Source organism: Rhinoraja longicauda, chromosome 28, assembly GCF_053455715.1.
Source record: "Rhinoraja longicauda isolate Sanriku21f chromosome 28, sRhiLon1.1, whole genome shotgun sequence".
Lineage (NCBI taxonomy): Eukaryota > Metazoa > Chordata > Chondrichthyes > Rajiformes > Arhynchobatidae > Rhinoraja > Rhinoraja longicauda.
In genome coordinates this window covers 7112236-7132973 of record NC_135980.1, presented here as the reverse complement: position 1 = coordinate 7132973, position 20738 = coordinate 7112236, and the positions used below count along the sequence as shown (strand labels likewise).

Here is a 20738-nt window from a genome sequence, read left to right as displayed (position 1 = left end):
CCTCCTCCTGCACCTATTGTCTATTGTGTCAGAGCCCTTCTTCAGACTGATTGGAATAGTTAGGAGAAAGCTGGAAACTGGAGGTGGTGGTGGGACAAAGCCTGTGAAGTGATAGGTGGGTACAGGAGAGTGATGATGGTGTGATCGGAGGGTGGGTGGAGTATGTGAGAAGGGTTGTTATTGCCCTTCCCCTCCTTCACCCAGCATCAACTGCTGATGCCAGTTAAGTGAGCGGAGATCCAGGAAGAAAGCTAAAGCCTTGTGCCTCTTGTCACTAGTGTGTCGTGGGGCACATCTACAGTCAAGAGTGTTTAATTGTCAGATGTACCGACAACAGAACAATGACATTCTCACTTCCAGCAGCACTACAGGCCTGTAAACACAGTACACATAGATAATGTATAATAAACAAAAAAATCAATAAATTAATAACCACGATACTCGTGCAGGAAAACCCCCAAAGTCCGTAGTGCAACCAAATGCGGTCCATCGTTCACAGCTGAGGGTAGTGTTCAAGTGCCTGATGGTTGTTGGGCAGAAGCTGTTCTTCAAGGTTTCAAGGTTAATTTATTCTCACATGTACCAGTTAGGGTACAGTGAAATTTGAGTTGCCATACTAAGTGAAAAGCAACAAGACACACAACCACATAAAATCAATGTTAACATAAACATCCATCACAGTGGATTCCACATTGCTCACTGTGATGGAAGGCAATAAAGTCCAATCTTCTTCCTCTGTTTTCCCGCGGTCGGGGCAGTCAAACCACCCGCGGTCGGGGTCATCGAAGCCCCTGTCGGGGTAATCGAAACTCCCGCGTTGGGACGGCTGAAACTCCCGCTCTCTGCGGCATGGAGCTCACGAGTCGGCCTCTTCTTACCAGAGGCTTCACGATGTTAAAGTCCACAGGCCCCGCGGTTGGAGCTTCCATCCCCGGCAAAGGGATTGCAAGCTCCGCGATGTTAAAGTTGGTGGTCGTGGTTATCATTCTCCTGTATTTTTACTGAAGGTCGGAATAAAATGAAAGTGTGACCAGGGTACCTCCTATAGTTTCCTTTAGTACCTATGGTGGACCAGGGAACTGTGTACCACTGTCTGAAATCTCCATCGGATGAATGATGCTTTATTGTCACGTTCTTTGTTCGGCACTCCCAAGGTAGACAAAGAGCCGCCACATAAAGGGCGCCGACAAAAGTATTCCATTTTACACCAACCATTTTTAACACATTCCATTTGTGGTCCCCCTTAGTTCTTGGCGGTGGTCCCCCCCACAAAGGGGGCCTCCTTTGTTCTCCCCCACGCCAGCTCTTCATTCCTGGATGTTCGAGTTGCTGAACCAGGCCAACAGTGGTTGTCGGTCTTGAAGAGAGAGAGTTAGATCTCGCTCTTTGGGCTAACGGAATCAAGGATATGGAGAGAAAGCATGAACGGGGCACTGATTTTGGATGATCAGCCACGATCGCATTGAATGGTGGTGCTGGCTCGAATGGCCTATTTTCTACGCGATGCAACCTGTCAATGTGCTCGGAATTGTCAGCGTAACCCAATGGGCATCAGCTCACTAACCAACCGTGACAACGTCTCGTGTTAATTGTACAAAAGCTTCACCACTGCGTAAGTTAACGTTGAATAGCCTGATAAAAGGCTTGGTAAAAGTGATGGGTCTGCTTCGCCTGATGTTAACCAGCCACTGCAGCTCTTTGTGCTGAGTTCTGATTAGGTTTCGTTCTCTGTCACCTGAAAGGTGGATCCATTGACGTGAAATTCAGTGGGTTAGATCTGCCCATCTTGCAGCAGAGTTGCATTTTGTGGTTAGAGATGTGTAAGCCTCGTACTTTGGTAGAAGAGGTTGCACAAGTGCCCACCAGGATCTGCTATCACTCTGGATATGACTGTAATATAACCGTCTTCTTTCTGTTTCGGGTGGCGTTTAACATTTTTGGGTGGGGGGGGGGGGGGGGGGTGTGGGGATCAGTATCTGTCGCCCATCTCAATTGTTCTGTGAGTTGAACAAGGGACGGTTATGAGACAGCCGTCCTTCTGCAGCCTTGATTCGCATGTTGACCAGACTGTGTGTGAGACGGGTTCCTGACCCGAACATTCCCGAAACGAGAGTGTGATTCCAGGAATGACTGGGTCGGCATATGATCAGCGTTTGACGGTACTAGGCCTGTACTCGCTGGAGTTTAGAAGGATGAAGGGGGGGGGGGGGTCCTCATTGAAACTTACTGAGTAGTGAGAGGCCTGGCTAGAGTGGATGAGGAGAACGTTTCCACTAGTGGGAGAGTCTAGGACCAGAGGGCACAGCCTCAGAATAAAAGAATGGAGACGAGGAGGAATTTCTTTAGACAGAGGGTGGTGAATCTGTGGAATTCATTGCCACAGAAGGCCGTCAATGGATATATCTTTAAGGCGGATATTGACAGATTCTTGATTAGTACGGGTGTAGGGTGTTATGGGGAGAAGGCAGGAGAATGGGGTTGAGAGGGAAAGGTAGATCAGCCATGATTGAATGGCATACCTAATGGGCCGAATGGCCTAATTCTGCTCCTAGAACTTGTGAACCTATGACCATCACCTATCCATTTTTCTCCAGAGATGCTGCCTGACCTGCTGAGTTACTCCAGCACTTTGTCATTTTAAGAGTAACCGGTTTCCTTCCTTGCATTGAGCCAAATAGACTTTTAGAAATCCTCACCATTCGTATTTTACATTGAACTACTTGAATTTAATTTCCCCAGTTGCAGCAGTGGGGTTTGAAACTTGTTTCCAAATCATTGCTGCGGCAACTTTGGATTCAAGCCAAGTCTAAACTAATCATATTTTAGACAATAGACAATAGGTGCAGGAGTAGGCCATTCGGGCCAGCACCGCCATTCAATGTGATCATGGCTGATCATTCTCAATCAGTAACCCGTTCCTGCCTTCTCCCCATACCCCCTGACTCCGCCATCCTTAAGAGCTCTATCAAGCTCTCTCTTGAATGCATTCAGAGAATTGGCCTCCACTGCCTTCTGAGGCAGAGAATTCCACAGATTCACAACTCTCTGACTGAAAAAGTTTTTCCTCATCTCTGTTCTAAATGGCCTACCCCTTATTCTTAAACTGTGGCCCTTTGTTCTGGACTCCCCCAACATTGGGAACATGTTTCCTGCCTCTCTAACGTGTCCAACCCCTTAATAATCTTATACGTTTCGATAAGATCTCCTCTGGATAAATTCCAGTGTATACAAGGGTGTTGTATTTGTGAAATGGGGCTCTACTGCAGTGCCATTTGCCTTGAGAACAGGTCGTAGGTTAAAGTTCCCTTTAGAAAAAGAGCTATGTATTGTGTTGGCATCCTCCTTGTGCAGTCCTGAGGAAGTGTGACCATGTTTGGGGATACAGGCCATTGCTTGATGTCGCCCACACCTCTTTATATCCAGCTCAAATGGAAGGAGCCTGAGAGTTTGGAGGAGAAAGAGGGTTTGATAGCCTCTCTCCATGCTATAACTGGTCACGGTGGCGCAGCGGTAGAGTTGCTGCCTTACAGCGAATGCAGCGCCGGAAACCCGGGTTCGATCCTGACTATGGGTGCTGTCTGTACGGAGTTTGTACATTCTCCCCGTGACCTGCGTGGGGTTTCTCCGAGATCTTCGGTTTCCTCCCAAACTCAAGACGTACAGGTATGCAGGTTAATTGGCTTGGTAAATGTAAAAGAATTGTCCCTAGTGGGTGTAGGGGAGTGTTAATGTGCAGGGATCGCTGGTTGGCACGGACCCGGTGGGCCGAAAGGGCCTGTTTCCAAGCTGTATCTCTAAACTAAAACTAAACTGATCACTGTGCTTCCAGCTCTCTTGTTCTAAGAGCTGAGACTGTTTGAGCTCTTAAGGATAGCGGAGTCAAGGGGTATGGGGAGAAGGCAGGAACGGGGTACTGATTGAGAATGATCAGCCATGATCACATTGAATGGCGGTGCTGGCTCGAAGGGCCGAATGGCCTCCTGCACCTATTGTCTATTGTGACTAACATCACAGTATCTAGGAAATTCACATTCTGGTTTCAGATGTACATCATTTCACAGTCGAGGATCGAGTCCAGAGTGTTTAATTGTCATTTGTCCTAACAATGGAACAATTAAATTCTTTCTTGCAACAACATGGCAGACTGTAAAGACTATGCATTGATAATACAATTTCAACAAATTAATAAGCACAATACTCGTGCAAAAAAAAAAACAGTCCTTGGTGCAATCAAAGAAAGTACCTAGAAGTACAGACATTTATTTTGGGTATAATAAAGCTATTTCAATTATTTACAGCAATTAAATTTACAAACCAAACAATACCGACACAGCCACCACCAAATAGAAAAATTGCCAACTATTCTAAATACTAAATATTAAATAACTCCTGGTCTCGGATGCATTTGACCTCCCTGCGATCCCGGAAATCCCCCATGGTGCCAGTGTTCCTTTTCGTGGGACACCCCGGCAGGGATTAGAAGCTCAAAGTTGCCGTTGGTGTAGTGTAGTGTAGTGTTCAGGAGTCTGAAGAATCTATTCTTGAACACAGTGGTCACAGTTTTCAGACTCCTGTCCCTTCTATTCGATGGTAGCAGTGATATGAGAGTGGCCAGGATGGTGTGAGTCTTTGACAATAGACAATAGGTGCAGGAGGAGGCCATTCGGCCCATCGAGCCAGCACCACCATTCAATGTGATCATGGCTAATCATTCTCAATCAGTACCCCGTTCCTGCCTTCTCCCCATACCCCCTGACTCCGCTATCCTTAAGAGCTCTATCTAGCTCTCTCTTGAACGCATTCAGGGAATTGGCCTCCACTGCCTTCTGAGGCAGAGAATTCCACACCTTCACCACTCTCTGACTGAAAAAGTTTTTCCTCATCTCTGTTCTAAATGGCCTACCCCTTATTCTTAAACTGTGACCCCTGGTTCTGGACTTCCCCAACATTGGGAACATGTTTCCTGCCTCTAACGTGTCCAACCCCTTAATAATCTTTGATGATACTGGTTGCCTTTCTGAGGCAGCCTGTCCTACAGATCCCTTCGATGGTGGGGGAGGGGGGTGTCGGTGCTAGTGATGGACTGGGCAGTGTCCACAGGTCTGCCTTTCCATCTACCAGCTTATCCCTTTGAAGGCTGGTCTCGTGTTGCCTGTGCCTCAGCTTTGATTGGATTTAAGCTTGGATTGGATTGTCGTTTCACATTAGACTACAAGCTAGAGAGTTGATGCAGATTTGTCACCATAGTATCCAGAGTCCATGGTACGCAAGACAATGCTTCTCAGTGGCTGGAAGCCCCCATGCTTTGGCCTCGCCTCACTGAGACTGCACAAAGTTTTCAGTGAGCTCCCTCTGCGTATAAGTTCATAAGTGTTAGGAGCAGAATTGGGCCATTCAGCCCATCAAATCTACTCAGCCATTCAATCATGGCTGATCTATCTCTCCTTCCTAACCCCATTCTCTTGCTGTCCCTCCATATTCTGATATTGTCCTGCCACGGTGGCGCAGTGGTAGAGTTGCCGCCTTACAGCGCCAGAGACCCAGGTTCCATCCTGACTGCGGGTGCTTGTCTGTACGGAGTTTGTACGTTCTCCCCTTGATCTGCGTGAGTTTTCTCCGAGATCTTCGGTTTCCTCCCACACTCAAGACGTACAGGTTTGTGGGTTAATTGGCTTGGTATGAATGCAAATTGTCCCTAGCGTGTGTAGGATAAGTGTTAATGTGAGGGGATCTCTGGTTGGCGTGGACTCGGTGGGCCGAAGGGCCTCTTTCTGCGCTGTATCTCTAAACTAAACTAAAACTAAACACGAGGAGTGCGCCGGACAGTGGCATCTGATTGCAAGTAACTCCTTGCACTGGAACGTCTTCAGGCAGATCAAAGTGCATCTTTTACCAAGCTGATCAGCTTCCAGCAGCAGTTGATGGTTGCCTCAGTATGCAGACAGTGTTGTGCTGGCTAGTGTGTCTTGGAGTTGTATGGTACAGAAACAATACCAACTTGTCCACGTCTGGCCGAGATGTCCCATGACAGCTAGTTCCATCCGCCTGCGTTTGGCCCACATCCCTCTGAACCTTTCCTGTTCATGCACCTGTCCAAATGTCTCTTAAATGTTACTGTAGTGCCTGCCTCAACTACCTCCTCAGTTGGCTCGTTCCATATACCCACCAAACTCTGAGTGAAGAGAGTGCCTCTTGGGTTCCTATTAAATCTTTCTCCTCTCACTTTACACCTATGCCACTCATACCGAAAGTAACCTGTACTCAGCGGTGGCAATGATGAAAGGTGACTATGTCATGAGAACCTTGCTGTTGTAGCATGTCAGACCTCAATGCTACCAGGTTGTCATGTGTAAAGAACAAGCTTGTGCTTTCTTCGCCGTCTGAGTAAAAATGGTTGATGTACTTGACATTTGGCGTGGGCTTAAAAGTTAACCACTGGGATTTAGAGAAATGATTAGACTGGCAGAAATGATTAAACGATCGTCTTCAGCACTGTATGTGGCAGGCAGTTTTTGTTTCTACTTGTTTTAATTTGGGTGAGTTTTCAATGCCTGTGGAGGCCAAGTCAATGGATATTTTAAAGGTGGAAATTGTCAGATTCTTGGTTGGTAAGGGTGTCAGGGTTTATTGGGAGAAGGCAGGAGTATGGGGTTGAGCGGGAGAAGTAGTTCAGCCACTATTTAATGGTGGAGCTGACGTGATGGCCTAATTCTGCTCCAACAACTTATGAATGGGCAGGGATGGAAACTTCCTTTGAGGATAATGTGTGGGGTGAGTGCGTGAATTGAGGTAGTTTGTGTTGTAACTGAATTGGCAGTTATTGGCAGTGGTGCATCCTCTGCTATTTAATAATGTAACTTTGAACTATTCTGCCCAGTGTCTTCCTTTTATTGGGCACCAGCAAACCACAAGGATCTAGGTGGTATCACACCTGTGTCTATCTTGACACTTTCTCATTGTCTCTGCACTGGTCCCAATGAGGGCAATTAAATGGACCTTTAACGAACCAGTAAAATGTTTTATGCCCCTTTCACCCTTTGGCAGTTAAATTTTAAATGAAGCCCTTAACTCATTGAGGGACTGAAGGGGGGTGTTGAGCAGATTCTGTTCCAATGAACCAGGCAATAAGTTCACTTCTCAGCCCAGCTATAAGGTGATTTAAATTCATTTATTTTGAATAAATGTGCTTGCTGTACCCAGTCTGGGACTACATGTGCCTTCAGGTTCATAGGAATTGGTTGATGTTTTGTTGCTCTGAAATGGCCTAGCCCCATAACTATGATAATTTGTTCTGATAATTTAGCCCTGGCATTAATGATCCAGGTCATCCCAACATGACTAGTAACTCTGTTGAAGCCCAATGGGGAATGGACAGCGACATTGTGGCCTTGCTGTAAATGAACAATGGATTGTATGGATTTTTGTTTTTCTAAACAAAAATACACACCCCAAAATCTTATTGCTTGGTTCTGGCTAATGTGTTTTAATGGCACTCGAGGTAGGTGGCGAAAGTGCGCTAAGTTGAAATTCCAAAGTAAATACAGAATGTTTCCACTTGTGGTAAAAGGCCGCCAAAATTCAATCTGTCAGTTCCAAAGCCCCTTTCAGATGTGGCAATATTTTCTTTAGCCAATTAAGCAGTTTTGGAGGCTGTTCTCTGTTCAGAAGCATTATAAGCATAGAAAGAGGCCATTTGGCCCAACCAGTGCACACAACATTGGTGCCTTCTTTTAAATGCAGCCTCCTTGTCATTTCTCTCCTAATCTACCAGGGTAACCCGAGATTCCCTTTTTTTCCATGAGCAGTAGCTCTACTCAACAACCAAAAGTCTGCAGTCTCCTTTTGCTCTGGTATTTTATTTCATTCTTCACATGTTTAAATTATGTTTTATTTTTTTATTGTCTACTGTATATTGTGTTGTTACTTGCGAGCAAAGCACCAAGGCAAATTCCTTGCATGTGTACATATTTGGCTAATAAAATGTATTCAATTCAATTTTACAGACCTCCTCTCTGGTCTTCCCACAATTTTCTCAGCAGATGTGTAAACCTTTTGCTTAATTGATACCCACCTTGTCTATCTCCTCTGCACACTCTCAAGCCCCTCAGCATATTGTTTGTAAGATGGAAGATTTATTATTTTGTAAGACAATAGACACTAGAACTGTGGACAGTAACCTACCTGTGTGGTTCAACCAAGATTTGATAATCTTGACTTCCTTTACCATCCCCTCTCTCTTACTTTCTTTTCTTCTTCTCTCTCACTCTATGAACCCTCAAACATTCTTTTTAATCATCTTGCTAATCTGTGGCTAATATATTCTGAAATCTTTGTTGTTTTCGACACCACTTTGACTCGCATCTTCCCAGTAAACGTGACTTGTATTTTTTTCCTACCAAAGTGTACTATTTCCAATTGAACTGTTAAACATTAACACGTTGGAGAGCTGTCAAATAGTGTCCTCCCAGTATTGGCCACTCTCCTCTTCCCATTACCGCCATGTCTGGTGGGTAAATGTGATTGTTCTGCCCCTGATAAGGCTTCTCATTCCAACAGCATCTTTCATTGGGTTTTGTATCATCACCTTTACCTCGTTCATAAAGCAGGTCCAAGACGCAAGCCATTTCCGGCCTAAACTTCCTTTCCCCTGAATGATGCATGACTACCTTGCTGGTTCATCATCTGGACCATTAGAAGAACCCCACTTAAATATGGGATCACATTCGGACTGCCTGCAAGATCATAGCTGGAATTTTCTTGTTTAGTTTAGTTAGATACTGTGCGGAAGCAGGCTCTTCGGCCCACCGAGTCTGCACCGACCAGCGATCCCTGCACTATCCCTCACTCCAGGGGCAGTTTACATTTATACCAAGCCAATTAGCTAACAAACCTGTACGTCTTTGGAGTGTGAGAGGAAAATGAAGCTCTCGGAGAACACCCACGTGGTCATGGGAAGAAGGTGCAGGCCGAGTCGGGATCGAACCTGGGTCTCTGGCACTGTAAGGCAGCAAGTCTACCGCTGCGCCACCGTGTCACCCTTATGCTTTATAAAATGTTGCCCTATCGTACAGTAAATCCGCAGCTTTATTAATTGAGTGGTAAATTTACATTGTGGTCTCTGGCGTGCGATCATCTGACATAAATCTCATTCCCTCTAGGTACCGCCTTCCGCCACCCCAACTGCCGCTTCCCAAACTTTGAAATTCACCTTCCCAGAAACGTTGGATCGGATTAAGGAAGAATTCCAGTTTCTCCAGGCACAATACCACAGGTAAGGAGAGATGGTCTTTTGGGATTAATGCACTCAATCCAACTGTCGTTGGAGGCTGGAGATAGACACAAAGTGCTGGAGTAGCTCAGCGGGTCGGGCAGCATCTCTGGAGAAAAGGGATGGGTGAAGTTTGTGGGGCGGAACCCTTCATCAGACTGAAAGTAGAGGGGGAGGGAACTGGAGGTAGGAAATGGACCGAACAATTCGGGGCCAGCAGCAAATGACCAAGGAAGGGCGGGGCAAGAGCTTTATTGCAATGTAGAAATGAGGAACTGCAGGTGCGGGTTTACAACAAACAAAAAAGATACAAAGTGCTGGAGTATCTCAACGGGTCAGGCAGAATTTCCGGAGAAGATGGAAAGCTGATGTTCTGGGTTGGGACTCTTCCTACTTTTTTTAAAGCGTTGGTGGTGTGTTCAGAGGGGGTGAGATTGGAGGGGGTAAGGAGAGTGGGAAAGTCAAGATGGCTGATATTGTGCTGGTAGTTGGAGATAAAAAGGTCCCGAGAGGGTAGAAGGCCACAGAGGGGAGTCTACAAGGATCCATCGGGACCATGAGAAACGTCACCTGTCCAGACTGACCTCTGAGTTACTCCAGCACTTTGTGCTTTATGCACAAGGGGGCACTCTTTTCTCATCCGGTGTCTTGGAAATAACTTTTTCTTTGCTGAATGAAGTCTTCCAACTAGGCAAACTATGAAAATGATGCCCTTACTCTTCAGAATTCACCCCTCCCCCATCTCCTGTATGTGGCCTTGTGTCCGATCAATGTATGCGGAGCCCAGGGTTGCTGACTTCTGATGATTATGACATTTATATTTTCACAAATGAAGTCGCCAGGGTCGATCATTTTGATTCTAGACCACCATTAATCCGCTTAAGTAAAAGACAGAAAAGGCGTCTGTTCTATTTGAAAGCTCGAGGAGTTGTGGCATTATTTGAGTGTACGCTGTACTTGCCTTATGACTCAGCTAGGCGTGTGTGTGTGTGCGTGCGCGTGACAGTCAAAGGGTTTTTTATATTGCTTGTTCACAGGATGTACATATGGCTCTGCTGGGCCTCTCTAATTGTCCCAGAACCCCTGGCCCATGACTGACGTTGAATGTTTTCTGGCCTAAGAATGGTTTAATTTCTTTCCCTTAAGTCCAGCAGTAAAGCCAGTGGGTTTTCACACCGACCCCCTCACTTTCAAGGCTACGGTAAATGAGAACAACTTTAATTCCAAATTTATTTGACTTAATTATATTAAAATTTCCAAGCTGCTCTGGTGGATTTTTGCCACCGTGTCTCTAGCACGACAGTTAAGTAACCTGACCAAAAGGCTGGAGGATCTCGATGGGTCAGGCAACATCTGTGGAGCCAATGGCCCATTTCCCTTCACAGATACTGCGTGACTCACTGCATTCCTCCAGCCCTTTTTTTTGCTCAGGATTCCAGCATCTGCAGTCTCTTGTCTCTCCGAGTGACTTAATCACTTCACTGCTGCACCTTGTTTTAGCTTAGTTTATTGTCGCGAGGTACAGTTTTTGTCGCGTCCTAACCAGTCAGCGGAAAGACGATACATGATTACAATCGAGCCGTCCACAGTGTACAGATACACGATGAAGGGAATAACATTTAGTGCAAGGTAAAGTCTGATTAAAGATAGTCCAAGGGTCTCCAATTAAGTAATTGGTAGGTCAGGGCTGCTCCCTACATGCTGGTCGGATGGTTCAGTTGCCTGATAGCAGCTGGGAAGAAACTGTTCCTGAATTTGAAGGTGTGTGTTTTCGCACTACTATACCTTTTGCCTGATGGGAGAGGGGAGAAGAGGGAGTAGCTGGGGTGCGACTCGTCCTTGATTATGTTGATGGCCTTGCCGAGGCAGTGTGAGGTATAAATGGAGATAGATTTATAATGTCGAAGTAACTTGGCGGGACAGGCAGAATCTGTGGCGAGCAGGAATGGGTGACGTTTTGGGTCGAGACTCTTCTTCAGACTCCAGGGAGCAGCGAGAGAAAATAGAAACATAGACGATAGGTGCAGGAGTAGGCCATTCGGCCCTTCGAGCCTGTACGCACCGCCATTCAATGTGATCATGGCTGATCATCCAACTCAGCATCCCGTACCTGCCTTCTCTCCATACCCCCTGATCCCTTTAGCCACAAGGGCCACATCTAACTCCCTCTTAAATATAGCCAATGAACTGGCCTCAACTACCTTCTGTGGCAGAGAATTCCACAGATTCACCACTCTCTGTGTGAAGAAATGTTTTCTCATCTCGGTCCGAAAAGACCTCCCCCTTATCCTTAAGCTGTGACCCCTTGTTCTGGACTTCCCCAACATCGGGAACAATCTTCCTGCATCTAGCCTGTCCAACCCCTTAAGAATTTTGTAAGTTTCTATAAGATCCCCCCTCAATCTTCTAAATTCCAGCGAGTACAAGCCGAGTCTATCCAGTCTTTCTTCATATGAAAGTCCTGCCATCCCAGGGATCAATCTGGTGAACCTTCTCTGTACTCCCTCTAAGGCAAGAATGTTGCAGAACTCTGGAAGAAGAGGAGACCTTTTTCAAAGTAGACATAGCTTGAGGAGATTTCGCTGTGGAGCAGACAAAATGTGTAGGAAGGAACTGCAGACGCTGGTTTAAACCGAAGATGGACACAAAATGCTGGAGTAACTCAGTGGGACAGGCAGCATCTCTGGAGAGAAGGAATGGATGACATTCGGGCCTTAACCCAAAATGTCACCCATTCCTTCTCTCCAGAGATGCTGCCTGTCCTGCTGAGTTACTCTGACATTTTGTGTCTATCAATGAAAGGGAGGTTGGTTTGTGTGATGGCCCACAATTCGATACAATTTCTAGCGGTCTTGGATGGAGCTGTTCCCAAGCCATGCTGTAATGGGTCCTGAAGCCCCTCTGTGGAAGAGGACTTGTGAACGTAGTATAATTGCTGCAGTTTGTGTATCTTCTACAAAGAGGACTAAATCAGGAATGACTTGAGGGTCTTAACCTGCCAAGATCCTCAATTCATCCCTGATGGCTCCTCTTCGGATGAATAATAAAAAATAAAAACAGTTTAACATTACTCGCTGATCTTCTATAATGGCCGTCCTTGGGCAAACAAACCTAGGCGTCACTGCCAGCAAATGGACAGATGTAACTTGCCGGTCGGTACAGCTCACTGCACTTGATCCCAACAGCTTTTGCTCTAATTGCACATCTTTTGACGTATCTTCCGATAATTTGGGCTTAACTAATAGGATTCGCTCGTTTAAACACTTTCTTTAAGGAAGTGTCTCGGCAGCTGCCTGCTATTACCATGCATATAAGAAAGCTAGTGACGTCAACCGATCGGAATCATTAGCATATAATTAGAGGAGCTCTAGGAAGGCGTATTATAATTTAATGGCTTGATGTGCATTAATTTGCCATGCAGTAAACATTTTGTACATCACACTCAATTAGAGCGCTTCCATTTAGCATCATCTGGAAGGCGAATGTCAACAACTTAAAATATACTAGAGGTTTGGGACTTTAAGCAGTCCATATATTGCCAGAGGACGTGAGGAACAGCGACTAGTTCTGAACAACTGTTTTCCACATGCTTGGCAATCTATAAATGAAGTTGCTTCGAATGTGCAGTGGGCCAGTCGGCATCTGGGTGTGAAGGAAAGATCAGTTGGCACAATTGGGTTACGGACCTGTTGGTCATTTTGCTGCAGAATCAAAGAACCTCAGAAGCTGGTTTACCAAAAAGGACACAAAGTGCTGGAGTAACTCAGTGGGTCAGGCAGCATTTTTGGAGAATGTGGATAGGTGACGTTTTGGGTCGGGTCCTTTCTTCAGCCTGAAGGGTGGCACGGTGGCGCAGCATGGGGAGTTGCTGCCTTACAACGCCAAAGATCCAGGTCCGATCCTGACTGCGAATGCTTGTCTGTACGGAGTTTGTGCATTCTCCCTGTGGCATGTGGGGTTTTCTCTGGTTTCTTCCCACACTCCAAACACGTACAGGTTTGTAGGTTAATTGGCTAGGTATAATTGTAAATTGTTCCTAGTGTGCGTAGGATAGTGCAAGTGTGCAGGGATCGCTGGTCGGCCTGGACTCTGTAGGTGAAGGGCCTGTTTCCGCACTGTATCCCGAAACTAAACTATCAAGAGATGCTGCCTGACCCGCTGAGTCTTTTTTTTGGCAGTGAGATTGTGCAGCAAATAGGAATTCCACAAACGTGTGGAGTGCACAAATTCGAAATGGCAGGAGGCTGTCTGTATTCCAATTGATTTTTGAAGTGGTTAAATGGAATAGGGAGGGCTGGGATATTGTTGATAACGTTGGAATGATCTACAAAAAGTGAGTTGGTGGCTGGAGGTATATTTGCAGACTTCACGAAGTGAATTTCCTACACTTTTGTGGCCCTGAAGATCTCTTCAATTGGGTCTCTGGAAATGGTGTAAGACTGATTTTATTTTCCTGTCTTTCCAAAATGCAATCAACCCCACGGATATTCCTCAACCTCAGAAGCTTGATTTTATATGACTGGTGATATTTTTATTTAGTTTAGTGCAGGGATATCGCGCAGAAACAGGCCCTTCGGCCCTTAGAGTCCACACCGACCAGCGATTGATCCGATCCCCGCACATTCGCACTATTCTGCACGAGGGACAATGTTTACATTTATAACCAAGCCGATTACCCCTCAAACCTGTGCATCTTTGGAGTGTGGGAGGAAACCAAAGTTCTTGGCGAAAACCCACGCAGGTCATGGGGAGAACGTACAAACACCAGACATACAAGCACCCGTGGCCAGGATCGAACCCGGGTATCTGGCGCTGAAAGGCGGCAACTCTACCGCTGCGCCACCGTGCTTGCCCATGAATTCTTGAATGTTCTGTTGAAGGAAGATTTTTAAAAACTCCAATTGTCCAGCTGTCCTATGTTCTTTGTTTGAAGGACTTGAATAACCCGTTCGCCAATGGCAATGGTGTTTTGATTGCCGGGAGACGGTTTTAATGATCTACAGCATCCAGCTGTTGTACATTCACCAGATGTTCGTCAGTAGCATTTCTGACAGAAGGGTGCATCTTGATGCAAGCTGCCAGTGTTCACGGCGGGAAGTGTGAAGTGGAATCCTGTCGTCTATTTTAACTGTTGTTTCACCATGGATTGTCACTCCTTTACATCCATGTGACTTTCTCCAACCTCCTTCTGCACTGCAATAAGTGGTGCAATCTTGTACATCGCTGGATGTACGAGATGAAGAATGTTGGATTGCTTGCTAAATTCGATGACAGCGTGGTGCAATAGAACAGTCTATTTCCAAAGCACACAGACTCAACTCAATGCAGTGCAAGTGTGTTTCTTGTAGTGTTTTTTGTCTTCTCCTGGCATCTGTGATTATAACTTCCTTTGTTTATTAGTTGAGTTTATTATTGTCACGTGTACCGAGGTACAGTGAAAAGATTTTTGTGTTCTATCCAGTCAGCTAAAAAGACTATGCATGATTACAATCATGCTATTCACAGTGTATGGAAACAGGATGAAGGGTATATAATTCAGTGCAAGATGAAGTCAGATTAAAGATAGTTCAAAGGTCTCCAATGGGGTAGATGGGAGGTCAGGACCTCTCTAATTGGTGAGAGGATAGTTCAATCGCCTGATAACAGCTCGGAAGACACTGTCCCTGAATCTGGAGGTGTGTGTTTTCAAACCTCTGTACCTCCTGCCTGATGGGCAGGGGGAGAAGAGGGAGTGGCCGATCGGGGTGAGACTGGTCCTCGATCATGATGGTGGCACAATCAAAGATTTTGTTTCAGCAAATAGAGGACGAGAGAATTGGACACCAGATTAAAAATCGGCCTTTCACTTCAATGGCACCAGAGGTCAAATGCATCTCAGACTAACTAAATGAAAGACTCCTTTATCCTATGGAACAGCCTTCAGGCAGTTTTGATCCCTTGCATCAACCAACCAAGAATTTGGCTGAGATGATGAATTTAAGGAGGCGGTGAGATATTTCATCAAAGTGAACCATCGCAATGAGTGCTTTTGTGAGAGGGTTATTTTTGGGACTGGATAGGAGGATTGTTTTACCAGCTTGAAGGATGGTGTTATAAATGTTTACAGTGCATTTTAGGCCCAGCGCAAATTGGAGGAACAGCACCTCGTATTTCGCTTGGGCAGTATACACACCAGCGGTTTGAACATTGACTTCCCTGACTTCCCCTCTTTATCCCCTCCCCTTCTCAGTTCTCCTACTAGTCTTCCTGTCTCCGTCGACATCCTATCTTTGTCCCGCCCCCTCCCCTGACATCAGTCTGAAGAAGGGTCTCGACCCGAAACGTCACCCGTTCCTTCTCTCCTGAGATGCTGCCTGACCCGCTGAGTTACGCCGGCATTTTGTGTCTACCTTTGTGCTGTTAGATTAGTTTAGTTTGAGTTTAGAGATGCAGCATGGAAACTGGTCCAATGGCCCACTGAGTCTATGCCGACCATCAATCACCCAATCACCTATTCTACGTGATCCCCCTCTCTCATTCACTTCATGCACATTAGGGGCAATTAACGTACAAACCTTCAAGTTTTGGGGATGTGGGAGGAAACAAGAGAGAGCTGGCATGGTCACGGGGTGAACAGGGGCAGTTAACCTACAACCCCTGTGCGTCTTTGGGTAGAAACCAAGGCACCCGGAGGAAGCCCACGTGGACATCGGGAGAAGGTACAAACTCCATACATACAGAACCCGAGGTGAGGATCATACTCTGGTCTCGGATGCTGTGCCACTGTGCAGTTCTAGAGGCCTGAAGCTGCTCAGCAGTGACCAACAAGTGCTTGATAACAAATTGCCTGTGATTGAAAGGTATTAGTCCCTTGATTTGACAGCCAGAGTTGAGTGCGAGAAGGGAAGGGGTGGGAAAGTGGATAAGGAGACAGGGAAGAAAAAAAACATCCCACCCCACACCCCCTCCTTAGAAGCTCTTGCCTCTCCAAAAGCAGATTTAAATTCCTGCAGATGAAATGTGTAGGAATGAACTGCAGGTGCCTGACTGAACCGACGATAGACGCAAAAAATCTGGAGTAACTCAGCGGGCCAGACAGCATCTCTGGAGAAAAGGAATGGGTGATGTTTTGGGTCGAGACCCTTCTTCAGACTGGAAGTCAGGGAAAATGGAAACTAGATAAATAGACGGTGATGTAGAACAAATGAGTGAAAGATTATGCAAAAATGTAATGATAAAGAAAGCAGGCCATTGTTTTAGCTGTGCAGTAGGTAAGAACGAGTACAGGGCGGCACAGTGGCGCAGCGGTAGAGTTGCTGCCTTACAGAGAATGCAGCGCCGGAGACTCGGGTTCGATCCTGACTACGGGTGCCGTCTGTACGGAGTTTGTACGTTCACCCCGTGACCTGTGGGTTTTCGCCGAGATCTTCGGTTTCCTCCCACACTCCAAAGACGTACAGATACATAGGTTAATTGACTGGGTAATATGTAAAAATTGTCCCTAGTTTGTGTAGGATAGTATTAATGTGCGGGGATCGCTGGGCGGCGTGGTCTCGGTGGGCCGAAGGGCCTGTTTCCGCGCTGTATCTAAATCTAAAATCTAAAAAATCAGTCAATGAGACTTAACAAGACGACTGAACCTGGTGCGGCTTGGGTGGGGGAGGGATGGAGAGAGGGGGAATGCAAAGGTTACTTGATGTTGGAGCGATCAATATTCATACCGCTGGAGTTGTAACCTGCTCAAGTGAAATATGAGATGCTGTTCCTCCGATTCTTGCACATGCTCATTACCCCTTTCCCCTCGATGATGACCAAGTGAAGAATAATGGTCACATTTAAAGAGCAAAATGCTTAAAACCATGTCACTGGCTGCCGCGTTGAGTAAATTAAGCGGTGTCCCCAGATTCACCCATTGCAGATGAGAGTCAAACCAATTCCATCCCTTAAATATGGAATGGACCAGTGGGCGTTTAGAGTCGGCTGTTGTTTTGTGAAGCTGGGATTTGATTCTGCAGCCTGAAAGTAACAACAGAACACATCTATTCTACCGTAAGTAGGTTTTTCTTTTTGCTGCAGGGTGTTGGGGAGGGGCAGTTGTCTTTAGTGCAATTTTTCAGAGGATGCAGGCTTATTAATATGGAAGACAGAATGGATGCACTGCATCTGAAGCATGTAATCTACCAGAAACCTGTTTCAAACATCAACGCTCATGCTCTATAATTTAGATACGATTTATCATCCTCGTAAAATGAAGCGCAAGCAATTTCTCTCAACCTGCAAACCAAACGGCGGGGAGCACTTTGCTGTGAATCTAAAATGTAACAGGAAATTCCAAAATTGCATCTCTAGAGAGGGAGAAACAAGGTGTCGTTATCGGGTCATCTGACTTTGCGTTGGAAGCTGAAACACTCTGTGCTGCCTGGACTTGCCGAGTATTTCCCACCATTTGAGTCCTAATTCAGTCTTTTTAGTTTAGTTTGGGCGTACGGCGTGGAAACAGCCCGCCAAGTCCTCTCGGATCACCCGTTTACGCTAGTTTCTATCTAGAAACAAGGACCTGCAGATGCTGAGTTACAAAAGGAGACTCTCTGGGCTGGACTAACTCAGTGGGTCAGGCAGCATCTCTGGGGAACATGGAGAGGTGCTGCTTTGGATTAAGACCCTTCTTCAGACGGATTGCTCAAACATCTTGGGGAAAAGGTCTTTTACTCAGGACGGGACCCTTCTTCAGAGTTTCGACCCCGAAACATCATCTATCCGTGTACACCAGAGATGCTGCCTGACCCGCTGGGCTACTCCAGCACTTTGTGTCTTCCACACTAGTTCTATGTAATCCCACTTTCTCATCCATGCCTTGCACATTAGGGGCAATTTTGTCGAGGCCAATTAACCTCGAAACCCACGCGGTCACGAGGAGGATGTGCAAGCTCCACACAGACAGCACCTGAGGTCAGGATTGAACCCAGGGACTCTGGAGCTGTGAGGCAGCAGTCTTACCAGCTGCACCACTGTGCTGTCCCAGTGTATTTTACTGATCTACTGGTGCTGGACTTTCTCCATACCTTTTCACCTTTCCATGGAGTGGGTGGCTACTTTCTCCTGGTATTGTGTTGTAGATTGGGTGGGTCACATGCAAACCGTTTGGTTAAACACCCCGTGGGAATGCCTCTGTCCCAAGCTGCTCAGCCTTCTCTGTTCAAACAGATCAGTGGCACCAAGACCCCCATGCTTTAAACAGCATCACAAGAAAACACCAGATGCCTTGCCATTCCAGTCTGTCAAGAGTTACAGGCTAGGACTCTATTCATTGGAGTGCAGGAGGATGAGGGGTGACCTTATAGAGGTGTACAAAATCATGAGAGGAATAGGTCGGGTAGACGCATAGTCTCTTGCCCTGAGTAGGCAAATCGAGAACCAGAGGACATAGGTTTAAGGTGAAGGGGAAAAGATTAAATGGGGACCTGTGAGGTAACTTTGTCACGCAAATGGTGGTGGGTGTACGGAATGAGCTGCCAGAGGAGGTACTATCATGATGTTTAAGAAATATTTAGACGGGTACATGGGTAGATCAGATTTAGAGGGATATATAGGCCAAACACAGGCAGGTGGGGCTAGAGTAGATGGTACATGCTGGTCATTGTGGGCATGTTGGGCTGAGGGGCCTGTTTCCATGCTGTAAGACTCTATGACTCTACAGTATTTTAATACAATACAATACAATATATCTTTATTGTCATTGTACCCAGGGGTACAACGAGATTGGGAATGCGCCTCCCATACGATGCAATAATTTAAGTAATTAACAGCAACCCAACGAAACGAAACAGTTGGAACAGTTTTTAGACAGGGTAAAGTGCAAGTTGATCTATGCGTTGTGGCCATCCGGCTCAGCAGGACCGGTTCATAGCAGCTATGGCCCTGGGGATGAAGCTGTTCCTGAGTCTGGAGGTGCGGGCATAGAAGGCCCGTAATAAGGGTGATACTAGATAACCATAATAGTGCTAAACTGAAGTCTGTCCCACAACCAAAAAACGCATTCCATGGAAGATCACAGTGGCTGTCGGGCATATACATCGATCAGCCAAAACATTATGACCTGATGAGCCAAAACATTATGACCACCTGCCTAATATGCTGTTGGTCCTCCGTGTGCAGTCCCATATGCAGCAGGGTGCGATGCACTGTGTATTGTGACACATTCCTCCCATGACCACCATTAACATTTTCTGTGACTAGCCACGGTCGACCTTCTGTCAGTTCGGACAAGATGGGATAGCCTTCGTTGCCCTCGCGCATCGATGAGCCTTGGGCGCCCAACACCCTGTCACCAGTTTGTGGTTTGTCCCTCCTCGGACCACTGTCGGTAGATACTCACCACTGCTGACCGGGAGCGCCCCACAAGTCTTGCCGTTTCAGAGATGCTCTGGCCCAGTCGTCTGGCCATAACAATTTGGCCCTTGTCAAAGTCGCTCAGGTCTTTACTCCTGCACATTTCTCCTGCATCGAACACATCAACTTCAAGAACTGACTGTTCACTTGCTGCCTAATATATCCCACCCCTTGACAGGTGCCATTGCAACAAGATAACCAATGTTATTCACTTCGCCTGTCAGTGGTCATAATGTTTTGGCTGATAAGTGTATACGACAATCTTCTCATTGGATGCTCTTCCCCAAAAATCAAGGTGTCAAATTGTGGTCAAAACTCCTGAACTTGTTTAAATTCCACTGCTTTTGATTTTTACGCTGCAACGCACCACTCTGACAAGCAGATCTGCTGGCAACGAGTCTTGTAAATCTAGTCACCCCCAAAGTTCACTCCTAATATTTCCTTGACACCTCTGTTCGCGTCTAGACGCGGTGTAATTTTGCACTGGTGTGGGATTAACTCCAGGTTTTCTCTAAATTAAAGGGATCGTCAGTATAGCAGTTCGGCAGCGGAGGGAAGGGAAGGCGTGTAGCACTCTCTCCAGTGATCCAGACTGATTATTATTTTTTTAAATCGCACTCTGATATCAAAAGATTTTGTTTTAATAGGAAGCTGCTGCTTGCCGTGCCTTCATTCAACCTGTTGCTTGCTCTTTCTATTGAACAGCGCCCAAGCTTAATAGCTTTGTAAGAAGCCTCATTAACCTTTCTAGCCTGGGAAGCCGGGACAAGGAGGAGGAGAGGGGGAGAAACACGTGGCATGAATGGAAGTGACTGGCACAAAGGCTACCCTGATAGAGACAAAAGACTAAAAGAGCAAGGAATTAGCCACCCCTTTTGTGCTCTTAATTCTAGTGATTCCTGAATAGCTCTCGGTTGAAAGCCGTCGTTAACGCCCCCCGGCATTTCATTATTAACGCTGTTTTTTAAATTTGGTGAAGGGTTTCGGATGTTCAGCGCAATGGGACAGGAATTTATTTACAAAATGCTGGAGTAACTCAGCAGGTCAGGCAGCATCTCGGGAGAAAAGGAATAGGTGACGTTTCGGGTCGAGACCCTTCTTC

General features: G+C 46.3%; 1 protein-coding gene across 6 annotated transcripts in view; it reads left to right on the top strand.

The window, feature by feature from the left end:
* The window catches only part of LOC144607165 (transducin-like enhancer protein 4), a 567195-nt gene that overhangs the window by 377206 nt on the left and 169251 nt on the right, over positions 1-20738 (top strand). For 5 of the 6 annotated variants that reach the window (XM_078423817.1, XM_078423814.1, XM_078423815.1 and 2 more), the window contains exon 1: positions 9164-9271. The exons of the other annotated variant lie outside the window; for it this stretch is intronic. The gene's annotated coding sequence lies outside the window, so the exon portion shown is untranslated. Of the gene's footprint in view, positions 1-9163; positions 9272-20738 lie in introns of those variants that run through there. 6 annotated transcript variants of the gene reach the window in all.